General features: G+C 38.9%; 1 protein-coding gene across 2 annotated transcripts in view; it reads right to left on the reverse strand.

The window, feature by feature from the left end:
- The window catches only part of igfbp2a (insulin-like growth factor binding protein 2a), an 84,910-nt gene that overhangs the window by 20,794 nt on the left and 51,410 nt on the right, over nucleotides 1-12,706 (reverse strand). Inside the window, exon 5 of one of the 2 annotated variants that reach the window (XM_053684164.1) lies at nucleotides 1,075-9,271. The exons of the other annotated variant lie outside the window; for it this stretch is intronic. The gene's annotated coding sequence lies outside the window, so the exon portion shown is untranslated. Of the gene's footprint in view, nucleotides 1-1,074; nucleotides 9,272-12,706 lie in introns of those variants that run through there. 2 annotated transcript variants of the gene reach the window in all.

Genomic DNA, 12,706 nt, shown 5'->3' on the forward strand with positions numbered 1-12,706 from the left:
TTCTATGTCTGTTAAAAAAAAAAAAAAAAAAAAAAAAAAACAGTTTTAAGAAACTTTGATATGATTTTCTTCAATTTGAAAATAATTCTAGGTTCATAAGAAAGTGATAAATGAGCAAATTTCTTCATATCAGAATATCAGTGTGTGCTATTTATTCACTGCATAGTTTGTGTTATTTTTTGTCTCCTTTTTGTAATAAAAAGCATTAATTATCTACTTGATTGTAACAAGAAAAACGTGGATATTTGTTGTCTGTGTGACCTGCATTATCAAGTTTGAGATTACATCAGCATGTACTTTGCTGCCATGGTGACTTATTTCTACACAATAGTAATAAAATGATTATTAGACTTAAAATTAAGTAAGCATTAGTTCCAGGTGTTCAACACTCTGCTTGCCCATGAAATGTATTCAGAAACATGCAAAATTCATTAATTAGGTGTGCTAGGAAATTTGGTATGGTCAAACACCCATTAGCTCGCTCATGGAAAATCAAATACATGCAGTGGATTACACATCAATTCTATACTTACTATCTATATTTAAATAGTTACTACACTTTACTGTAAGTATTTTACTGTTTTAGTGTTTACATTTACAGTGGTGCTTGAAAGTTTGAGAACCCTTTAAAATGTTCTATATTTCTGCATAAATATGACCTAAAACAACATCAGATAGATATCACTCAGTGCGTTTACATGGACAACAATAATCCGATATTAACCTGATTAAGACAATACTCTGATTAAGAAACTACCAGGTAAATAGCAATTGTTGATTATCTTGACTAAAGTCATACTTGAAGTAAACACAAATCAAATTAAGACATGTGAAGTATTCCTATTTTAGTCGCATTATTGAAGTGCATTATAGACATGTACACACCTTAATCACATTATTAACGTTGTGTGAGAGTTTTCACCCCATTTTGCGACAGGACACATAAACACACGGTAGTGCTCAACCGTTTGACGGCAAACAAGAGAGCATGGCTGCGTCCAAAACTGCATACTTACCTACTACAGTATATAGTAGGCAAAATACATGTATCTCAGCTACTATATAGTAGGTAAGTATGTGGTTTCGGATGTAGCCCACGGCTTCAAGCAGTCATCTATTTGCACGTACAGCATGACTAATAATTAACTGCACTTGAAGCTTTCATAAAATTAAAAATGAAACATCAAAAACTATATAGTACCATAATGAAGACGAACTGTATGTTGATACGTGAATTTCTGGAGAGAACGTCGGACGGCGTGGCATGGGGACGCAATGACGTGTGCCATTAATCGATCTATGTTCTATAACGTGTAAAACGGGAACATGAAAGGAATATTCTAAAATCAACTTATGTAAACACCTTAATCGCAATATTGTCTTATTCAGAATAAGGCCAATAATTAGATTACTGCTGTCCATGTAAATGAGGTCACTGAGATAGATGCTTCACTGTTGCCAATATCAACTGTAGTAACATTTTAGACCTCATTAACAGGCATAAGCTATTATATGTCAATCATAAACATAAACATAATAATTACTGTCAAATACTGTTCATTTTTATTATGTTGTACATGTTATGATATTCAAGGGTTTTGGCCAAGTAGTAAGCGCCAAAATATTATCTGGGTCAGTCTCTACTCTGCTTTCAGAGGATATATGCCCAAGTACTTAACTGATTTCATAAAGAATAGACATTTGCCTGGTGACAACTTTAAGCCAAATTCTTTCAGTCTGGTCAAAACTTTCTTCAGATGTTCTTTGTGTTCCTCCAGACTATTAGAGAAAATTATTAGATTTCCATCATGTGCTGGAAAGTGCTTGGCACATTTGTCACTCCCTGTGCCATTCAATTATACTCCTAGAATCCCATGGGTGATATGAACGCATATGTCTGATGTTTCTTCTTCCTCAACCTCAACCTGGTATTACCCTGATTTAAAGTTCATAATGGAAAACCATTTAGATCCAAGTAAGGTAAAAAATGTTTCTTCAATATTGAGCAGTGCATATACGTCCTTTATAGTTTGATTATTCAATTCTCGATAATACACACAGTCGAATGGAACTATTTTTCTTCTTTACGACTACTATAGGGGATGCCAAGCGCCTCGCAGATGATGTGTGCATTCTTTAAGTTACTGGAGATGAAGTGTGACAGCCTCATAATCTGAAGGATGAATAGGCCTTACCCTCTGCTTAAAAGGGGTTGGGTCAGAAAGACGGATTTGGTGTTTAACCACAGTGGTATGTCCATAATCAAGATCTCCCATAGCAAAAACTTCCGGAATGGAGTTATGTGCTTTTGAAACTCTGTTCCTCCACTCTTCAGAGAGAGGTGAATCACTGAAATCAAAGGTGATTTTTAGAGCTGCAACAACTAATCGATTAAATCGATAATAATCTATTATAAAAATCGTTGTCAACGAATCTCATTGTCGATTAGTTGGTCTGCGCGTGGCAAGGGGCACATTTACTCACTGTTACTTCTCTTCCCAAAACACGCATTGGAGACTAAATAAGTTGTGTCCCAAATGACGTACTATACTCTTACACTATGCACTTTGTACTCTACCATCTAGTGTATGAATTTTAGAAAGATAATATCGGGGGGCGCTGCTGAGTTGCCAATGGAGCAGGATGCGAAGTTGGAGGCTCCTGCGGATTTCGATTAAAATTGTAATTAATTTTCGGTCATACAATAGATTTTGACTTACTCTACTCTGTTTTTTTGTTTGCACATTTAACTTTGAAATACGTTAAAATGGCTGGAAAAAACATGAAAGCTGGTAGTACTATTCAGACACAACTGAGGCCTAGGGTACACGCTGCGACCACAGCCGCAAGCGCATTGCCTTCTTCCCCTGAATCCGCCTTGCCGCTCGGGGATGCTCTGTTTACTATCAAGCTTCACCTGCAAGCCGTGAGGACACAGCTGGTTAGTTATAAAGTTGCTACCGATGCTACCATATCAACACTGAAAGGTACTGTTGGGGAAATGGAGCATGTTCTCTCCGGTTGTACCGATGACCTAGCTCAGATGAACACTACTATCGAGTCTCTCACTGCTACCATAACCAAGTTGGAGAATAAATGTGAGGACTTGAAATCTAGGTCACGGCGTAATAACATTAGGATAGTGCAAGTTCCAGAGGGGCCTGACACCTGTACAACTGCTGCTGTAGCGGCCTTGCTGAAGGAAGCGTTTGATCTGGAGCAGGAGCCGGTTTTGGACCGGTCCCACTGGACCCTTCAGTCTAAGCCCAAGCCTGGTGAATGACCACGAGTTATTGTGTGCAGATTCCACTATCACGGTGATTGTGTTGACATTTTACCCCACGCGAGACAGCTCCAATGGATTAGAGTGAGAGATTTGACCATTTCAGTCTTCCCAAACCACACAGCCAAGATAGTCCGGGATCGGGCTGCGTTTAACGAGGTTAGGTGTCAACTTCGTGGCATTAACTTTTGGTTACTGTGGGAAACACTGCTGTCTCCTTTGTTCTTTTTTTATATGGAGACTTTGGGGGAGTGTGTGTGTTTAGGTGTTTGTTGGGGGGAGGGGGTCCCACTTCAGCTCTAATTGGCTATTTGTATAACTGTGGTTTACTTTATTTAAATGGTTAATAGTAATATGGATCCCAGCACAGCTGGGACAGGCACACCTCTAAGATTTATTAGTTGGAACATCAGAGGTATGGGTAATCCTGTCAAGTGATCTAAGGTTTTTACACATTTGAAAAGTTTAAACTCTGATATAGAATTTTTGAACGAGACTCACCTACGTATTAAAGATCATCATAGGTTACACTGCCCTTGGGTGAGTCAAGTCCTCCACTTGAACTTTAATTCGAAGGCAGGAGGGGTCGCTATTTTAATTGGCAAAAAGTCACAGTTTCTGTCCACTAACGTTACTGCTGATGTGAATGGTAGATATATTATAGTTGTTGGTACCTTAATGCAAAGACAGGTTTTGTCGGTAAATGTATATACTCCGAACTTTGATTATGTGGAATTTGCTAATAGATTGTTGAGCAACCTCCTGTTTTTAAATACTCACCTCTTGATTTTCAGAGGGGATTTAAACTGTGTTTTTGACCCAAACTTGGATCGGTCTAATCCCCGTTCTCTGAATCAATCTGGTATGTCTAAAACATTTTCCGATTTTATGCGTCAGAACGGTCTCGTTGATAAAAAGTTTTCTTTCTTCTCCCAGGTGCATCATTCCTATTCGAGGATTGATTATTTTTTTTATAGACAGCACTCTTAATTCTTGTGTAGTTTCTTCTGACTATTTGGGTATTGAAATTTCTGACCATGCGCCTCTACAATTAGATATTCAACATTCTGTTTATAAACATAGCCCGCCACTTTGGAGATTTAACTCTCTTATTTTGGCTGACATTGAATTCTGTGAGTTCATTTCAACTTCTATTGATGACTTTCTTTTCTTCAATCAGAATGACACCTCTTATTCATTGTTATGGGAGACACTTAAATCCTATATCAGAGGGCAGATTATTTCTTACTCCACTTTCTCTAATAAAAGGCGCACGGCTAGACTTAATGAACTCACATCTGCGATCAGTAACCTCGATCAAAGATGTGCATTGAACCCTTCTCCAGAACTTCTTAAACAGCGTCTCGACTTACCAGCAGAATTGAATCTTATTTCGACTAAAGAGGCAGAGCGCTTGTTGTACATATTCGTGGTTCATACTATGAACATGGTGACAAACCTAGTCGTTTACTGGCACATCAGCTACGGCGACAGGCCACTTCCCGTCTCATACCTAGTATTTAATACACTTATAATATTGTCACTACAGATCCCATGGAAATTAATGCTACTTTTAAATCATTTTACTTTTCACTTTATAAATCTGAATTTCCTGCTGACAATACTAAAGTGAATGCATTTCTTCAAAACCTTTGTAACCCTGTTATTGATTCTAATACTGCCAAGCAACTGGACTCCACACTCTCGGTTGAAGAAATTCTAAATTCAATGAAAACTATGCAATCTAACAGCCTCTGGGGCGGACGGCTTTCCAATTAAATTTTTTAAAACGTTTATTGGGAATTTAACACCATTGCTTTTATCCGTGTTCAACGAATCCTTGAAATGTGGGTCTTTGCCGCCAACTCTGACACAAGCCACTATAGCTCTCCTTCTTAAGGAGGGTAAGGATCCAACCTCCTGTGGTTCTTATAGACCGCTGTCTCTGCTCAATGCAGATGTAAAGGTGTTGGCGAAAGTAATTGCATCTCGTTTAGAGAACGTGCTCACTTATATCATATCTGAAGAGCAAAACGGTTTTTTAAAGGGACGTCAGTTGTTTTTCAATACCCGTACACTTTTTAATATAATTTATTCAAAGCATTCGGCTGAGCTTCTTGAGATTGTAATTTCTTTAGATGCTGAAAAAGCATTTGACAGGCTTGAGTATTTGTTTGCAGTTTTGAGGAAATTCGGATTTGGGGATAAATTTATTTCTTGGATTCACCTCCTTTACTCATCCTCTAAAGCCAGGGTTCATACGAATGATATTTATTCTGATTATTTTGCTCTCGGACGAGGGTGTCGCCAAGGTTTTCCGTTATCCCCTCTGCTTTTTGCTGTCGCTATCGAGCCTCTGTCTACAGTATTAAGAACTTCCCACTTATTTAAAGGAATAGTCCGATACGGTGTAGAATACAAATTTTTGCTATATGCTTTGTTATTGTATGTAACCGATCCTATTGCCTCTATTCCTGCTGTCTTAGGTGTTCTGGAAACCTTCGGTTTTGTCTCGGGTTATAAATTAAATTTGGTACAAAAGCGACTGGTTTCCTGTCAATACTGCAGCATTTTCTCTCCAACAGTCAGATCTACCTTTTCAATTTAGTTATTCAGGGTTTAAATACCTAGGTATCAACGTGATATGTTGATATCTGATATCTACGTGATATCTAATCTTGTATCAGCTACTTTCTCTCCACTTATCTCAAAGGTTAAATCCAACATTCAAAATTGGGGTAACCCCCCCCTTTCTCTAATTGGCTGGATCAATGTTGTCAAAATTAATATATTACCGGAGTTTCTTTTCTTATTTCAGCTAGTTCCTCTTTTTCTGCCAAAACAATTTTTCAATTCATTGGATAAAATAATTTGTTCTTTTATTTGGGGTGGGAAGCCACCAAGGGTTCGTTAAACTTTATTGCAGAGATGTAGACTAGCAGAGTAGTATTGTAGAGTGGAGGACTTGCATTTTCAATTCTATTATTGGGTTGCGCACATCCATAAACTTTGCTACTGGGTTAAATCTCCTGGATCTTCTTGGTGTAAATTGGAACTATCACTTGTAGGGAATCCTCTATACCTGCTTTACGTTATTCCTCACTACCTACAAAACTCTCTATATATACTGATTATCACGTTGTCCTTAAGATTTGGTATCAATTTAGACAGCGCTTTAAATTTGTAAGTGCATCCTTTTTGGGTCCTTTAAGCAACAGTCACTTATTTCCTCCATCGTGTATGGACTCTACATTTTCAGTGTGGTATGACAAGGGCATTAAACAATTAAAAAATCTATATGCCGATGGTGTCTTTGATAGCTTTGCCAATTTGTCATCTACTTATGACCTCCCTGTGACACATCTATTTCGTTATTTTCAAATTCGAAATTTTGTTTCTAGATGTTTTCCTAATTTCCCCTCTGCACCTCCTGAACAGCCTTTTTGAAAGCTTGTTGTCAAACAATCCACTTCAGAGAGGAATGATTTCTAAAATATATGATTTTATTCTGGCTTTAGGTAGTCAGTCGAGTACCAAAATTAAGAATGCATGGGAAATGGAAATGGGAAAGGGGTACAAATAAGTGAAGAGTATTGGGAACGTGCTATAGGTAGGATACAGTCTACCACTTCTTGTGCTCGTCTTGGGCTCATCCAGTTCAAAGTTTTACATAGGGTCCATTTGTCTAAGTCGAGACTTTCTGTAATATATCCAGAAGTAGAGGACAAGTGTGATAAATGCCATGGCTCTCCCTGTCATCTTGGTCATATGTTTTTCTTTGGTCCTTATCTCTATGGTTTTTGGACTGGTTTCTTTACTATCGTCCACTATTCTCAGAGTAGATTTAAAACCTTGGTTATTGATTGCTATATTTGGGATTCCATTAAGCTCTGTACATAAAGATATTATCGCTTTCACATTCCTAATAGCAAGGCGTTACCTACAGTTGCATTGGAAGTCTACTAAATATCCATCCATCTTCCAGTGGCTTAAGGATATGATTTTTTTTTTTTTTTTTTTTAAAACTCGAGAAAGTAAAATATACGATGAGGGGATGTACTTACAAGTTGTTTTATTTAATTTTTTAAAATAAATGGCAACCCTTTATTTAATATTTTATGGAGTTACAGACACTTCCCACTTGAATTTTTGTGTTTGTTGTTGGATTTTACAATATATACATAACCGGATATAGATATTGGTTAGCCGTGATGGGGGTTGTTTAGGTGATTGTACTCTTTAATTTTGTTTTTCTTTTCTACACCATGTATGTATGTATGTATGTATGTGTGTATATGTACGTATAACAAAAACTAAGAATGGTGTCATATATCAAGGTAACTCTGGACTTCAGTTCCCATCAGCCCATCACTGTACTATAACATGTCACATGACCACCTGCACCTGAATCACATTCCTGTTAATGAGCACACTTATATATATCGCCATTGTTTACACTACTTCTCTGTCTTACGTTTGTCTTAGACTATCCATTCTTCCATCCATCCATCTTCTTCCGCGTGCTAAGCCACCGTGTGCCCTTGTGTTTTGTTTCTTGCCACAGTATTTTGCCAAGTTATCTTAGTGTCTTTGTTTTGTTGTTTATTTGTTTAATACAATGTTGTATATCTGCGATTGCTTCCGAATCTACCTGGAAACGTGACAAATGGTTTACTTTTAGATTGAATTTGAAATCAGGGCCCACTAACGCTAATGTAGTAACAGTGTCAGCTTTTCCAGCAATTTCTTTAGGGAAATGTATGCCCAATTCTATATCACCTAGATACGACACCATCTTCCCCCAGCTCCCTCAACTTCAATAAGATTTCCCAGGGGAAGGATTGGGTGAGAGAACAGGTAAGTGTCATAGACAGACTTTGACACTTTTGTCACTTGTGACCCTGAATCAAGAACGGAAATACAGGAGTTTCCTTCAAGGATAATCTCAGCAGTACATTTTTACCTTATAATACCAGAAACTGTTTGACCACAATTAACAGAATCAATAGAATGGGCTTGATTGGCTGCCTTTCCCATTTTTGGCAAGTTGAGACTTTTCTTATTTACAAAGGGCCCCAGTATGTCCCACTACCGAACCCCAACCCAGTTTAAAGGCACTCCATTTTTCATTGTCCATTTTTCTTGTTTGGCTTTGAGCTCCTTATATTTTTGATCCACTAGAGCTTTATTAATTGAACCTGCACATAGTCTAGCGATGTGACCATCTTCTCCACATTGGAAGCAGAACCACAGTTTTCAGAGTTTTACGTGTGATTGACTGCACACTCTGCTCTAACAGGCACATCAGGTGGGCTTGCTGCCAACTTGGACTCATGTGATTCCCCTTTCTTGGCTTAGAAGACACTAATTGCATTTTCAGATCGGCCACTTGTTTTCGTAATGCCTCAGTTTCAGATAGGCAAGCTTTTAGCACCCTGGGGTCAGTATAGGCAGAAACATCAGTGATAACACGAGTGTGACTTGAAACTTTCTGCTTTGGGCTGCCTATGTGATGTTGCTTTCTATCAAGTTTATTGGCCCACCTGCTTTCCTCGGTTTTGAGCAGGGATAACAGCTCAGCAAAGTCAAGTGAGGTCTTTGCTTTTGATTCAAGCTGTAGTGTCAGTATCAAAGATTGGTTCCAGCACACACACTGAAACTGTTTCAACAGGTTCGCAGAAAAATATTTCACTCCATCCCGCCTGACAGCAGCTTTAAGGATCGTTTGCAGTCTTTGCAAATAGTCAGAAGCTTTTTTGCCTGCATGTTGGTGGGTGTTCAGAAAACAAACAAAGATCTCATCACCATCCTCCACCATACTCCATGTTAAGTCAAGAGCTTAACATAATTTCGTGAAGTGGCATTAGAGCCAAGTTGCTTAACCACATCTGAGGATGGTGGCAAGAGGCTTTCAAGAACTTTCCTCCTCTGAACATCTGGAGGGAAGGAATCATCATGAGGCACCGGCTTCACCAGGGGTTTTGGGATCTGCCATGAGAAAGAGCACAGTCAGTTTGAATGAGCTTGTACTGCAGAAGCATAATTTTTGATTATGTGTTCGACAATTGTACGTTGCACCTCAGGTGGGTTTAGTTCATCAGAAGCTTTGAGGTCTTTTTTCACAATGTGGAATCAGGGTTGCTATCTGAGGTAAGGGCAGCAGATTTTGTTTCTTTCTGTATCTTTGAAGGACCAAAGTGCTCTGGCCAGAGGAAGTTACATCTGAACCAGCAACATCACGTCTAGTGTCAATGGAATTCTGGGAAGAGCATTCTGCTTGGCAGGCAATGACTTGTTAAGAGGGGTTAACACTTTGATACTGTCTACAAGCAACAACTTCCTCAATTGATCTGAGAGGATAGTGTTCCCTTCTTATTGCTTTGTTTAGATCTTGAGGGTCTACAGTATGCAGATCCTAATCTTCTTTTGGGGTTGTACAATTATCACCATGCTATTTACCCATTCTGTGCGCTTGGTTTGTATTTTGACTACACCCAATTTTTCCATTCATTTCAGTTCTTTTTCAATGTCCTTTTTTCAGGGCCACTGGCACTTTCCTGGGAGGATTATTCACGATTCTCTGCCCAGAATTGCAAATGCATTTTGCTCTATGACTTGAAATTCCAGAGTGTAATACTTGTCTTTGAATTGGCATTCAAGGCATTGCTGACCCAATGGCTACATCTTGTGGCCTAAATACGTCACTAGTTTTCAGCGGGACTTACACATTTAATTTCTGTCAAGCTTCAAAGCATCCAGATCTCTTAGAGACATGACAATCTCAAGGTTGTTTACCTTGAGAGTTACAATCCAAGGTTCCTGTCATGTTTGCAGTTCTTTCTTTTCATCAATTTCGTACAGCACAGTCGCTTTCATCTCAATTGTTCCAAGGAACATTTCCTCACCACTTAATCCTGTGTGATCAATTCCATGTATTTTATGTGTTTGCGACTCAATTTATTATTATTTTTTTGCAAAACTGTACTTTTTGTGACAGACTTAACTTATTTGTCCCTATGCAGGGCATTTTTGGGGTCCGTGTTTATATCCACATCTTGTACATTCTGCTAATGGCCTGTCATGGTTCACAGTATTTTGCACAGCATTCTTTCGTGGGTCACAGTATTTTGCTGAAAACATTCTTTTTCCTTTTTTATTTTTATTTTTTACATATTTTTGCTTGTGAATTTTATGCAAGGGCACTTCTGTTTCTTCTTGCAGTGTTTCAATTGGTTATGACTCACTTCAGTGACTCAGCAAATGTCCACTGCTCTCTGTAGCGTTAGGTCAGATTCTTGTAACAGTCTGCCTCTAAGCTGATCATTTGTAATACCGCATACAATTCGGTATGTTAGCAATGACTCCCATCAGTTCTCTGAACTCACAATCCTTAGCTTTGTCCTTTAAATTCATCACAAGTATCAATAGACTCAGTTTGGCCTTGTGATCTTGTCTCAGATGTCAGATTCTTTAATGGTTCACTGTATTTTGCAAACAGCTCTTTCAATATGTCAAAATCATCAACATCGTCATCAAATGCAAACGTGTTGAATACCTTGATGGCATCGTCTCCTGCTACATGTAGAAAAGTGACACACTTTATTTTCTCAGATTTCTCAGAGACTCTGCTTGTAATAAGATACAACTCAAATCTTTGGATCCAACCTCTCCAGTTCTCAGCTACATTTCCTTCTAGGCTCAGAGCTCCCGAGGGGTTTCAACTGCTCCATAAATGATCATATTTTGTCCCTTCTGACACCATTTAATGTTTATAATGACGAGACTGCATGTGGCTCAACTGAACTGCTTTTACTTCATTGTATGTGCTATATCGATACAGTAATGCAGTAGTGTGTTCAATCCAATACTGCAACATAAGCATATATACATATATATGTGGGCGACATTTGACTCTCGAGTTGGGGAGGCAAGGAAAAATTAAGTATCTGCCTCAGCAAAATATTCGCAGAAATTTTAAGCAAACAAGTTTAAGTATCAAAACAACGGCATACCGTAGTGAAGAGCTAAATGGCATCCACCAGGCATGACATCAAAGCGATTAACTGTTTTATCCAAATCCACATGAATGGCCCATTCAATGTGCGGTACTGCAATGTCCGACAGTCTCTCCTGTCTCATGGTGTTTCTCATGTATGTTTTCAGTCGACGGAAGCAAGACAAAATTTTCACACGATGCATTGTTCATCGGCACAGTCAAGAATAACTTCAAGAGGTTGCCAGTGTTTACAAGACTGTGGACTAGCTTTGACTCTGAACAGTGACAGTCGTTTTTCAAAACTCGCTTCTCCAGTTGACAGTGTTGAAAAGTGACAATTCGTCTCCTCTTCTGGAAATCCATAGTGACGACAAATAAATGTCAGGTCCTCTTCGGTGTCCGTATTAGAGCTGAGGATGTGATTAAGTGCAGTCAAAGTGTTAATGTCATTTTCCTGAAATTGCTCACAGATTTCTTTAATAGTGTTGTTCAGTATGCTGAAATGCAATTCCTTGTAATAGTCCTGAGCTGAGGCTGAATTCGGTCCAGGTACCATTGCATTGGTGGTTCTCCTCCATGGACATTGTAGGCCGCGGTAGTTGTTCTTATTGCACAACTCAACTATGAACTCCCAAAGCTGCTGAAAGTGGTGATCAGTTCTCATTGCTAAAAGAGCAGAGATTGTGGTGCTAGGCTTTTTACACTGGTATAATGTAAGGTGGATGACTGTAACGCTTTGGACAGTACATTGCACTGTATGCGAATTCGTTGCATTAAAATGCAAGGGAATAAAAAGTGAAAATCGGTCACAGATGTCAGCAGACTACTTGCCTGTCCACCGACTCGCACATCGTTTTCAGAAATTTCACTAAGAGTGTCAACGATAGTCTCAAAGTTATCAAGTATGGCCTTGAGAGCCTCTGCATGGCAGCTCCAGCTTGTGTTGCTTAGAGATTTCAGTGTAGTAGATTTACCTGAAAAGTCTCTGCTCCGTTCTCGCAAAGACTCAAAAACTGCATGTTGTTTCACTGACCCCTCAATGAAGTTATAGAGAGATCGAACATTGGTCAGCATGTGTCTCACAGCTGTATTGCTGCGACAGACATCCACAATGCAGAGGTTGAGGATATGCGAGTAACCATGGACGCCAGAGGATTTTCTCTTAAAATGCATGTAGCTACACCACGGTAGGTTCCTCGCATACTCACTGCATCATCATAACATTGCGCTCTCAAGTTGCAGATATCAAGAGTAAAGCTTGTCAGTACATTCTTTAAAAGAAGGGCCAAAGATTCACCATCTGTTCTGTCAGTCCTATAAAATTTGATGAATGATTCATGGACATCGAGGTCTCTGTCGACAGATCTTAAAATCCCTGCAACTTGCTAATGCCTACTTATGTCTTGCATTTCATCCGTGATAAGGGC

Source organism: Ictalurus punctatus, chromosome 12 (genome assembly GCF_001660625.3).
Source record: "Ictalurus punctatus breed USDA103 chromosome 12, Coco_2.0, whole genome shotgun sequence".
Taxonomy (NCBI): Eukaryota; Metazoa; Chordata; class Actinopteri; order Siluriformes; family Ictaluridae; genus Ictalurus; species Ictalurus punctatus.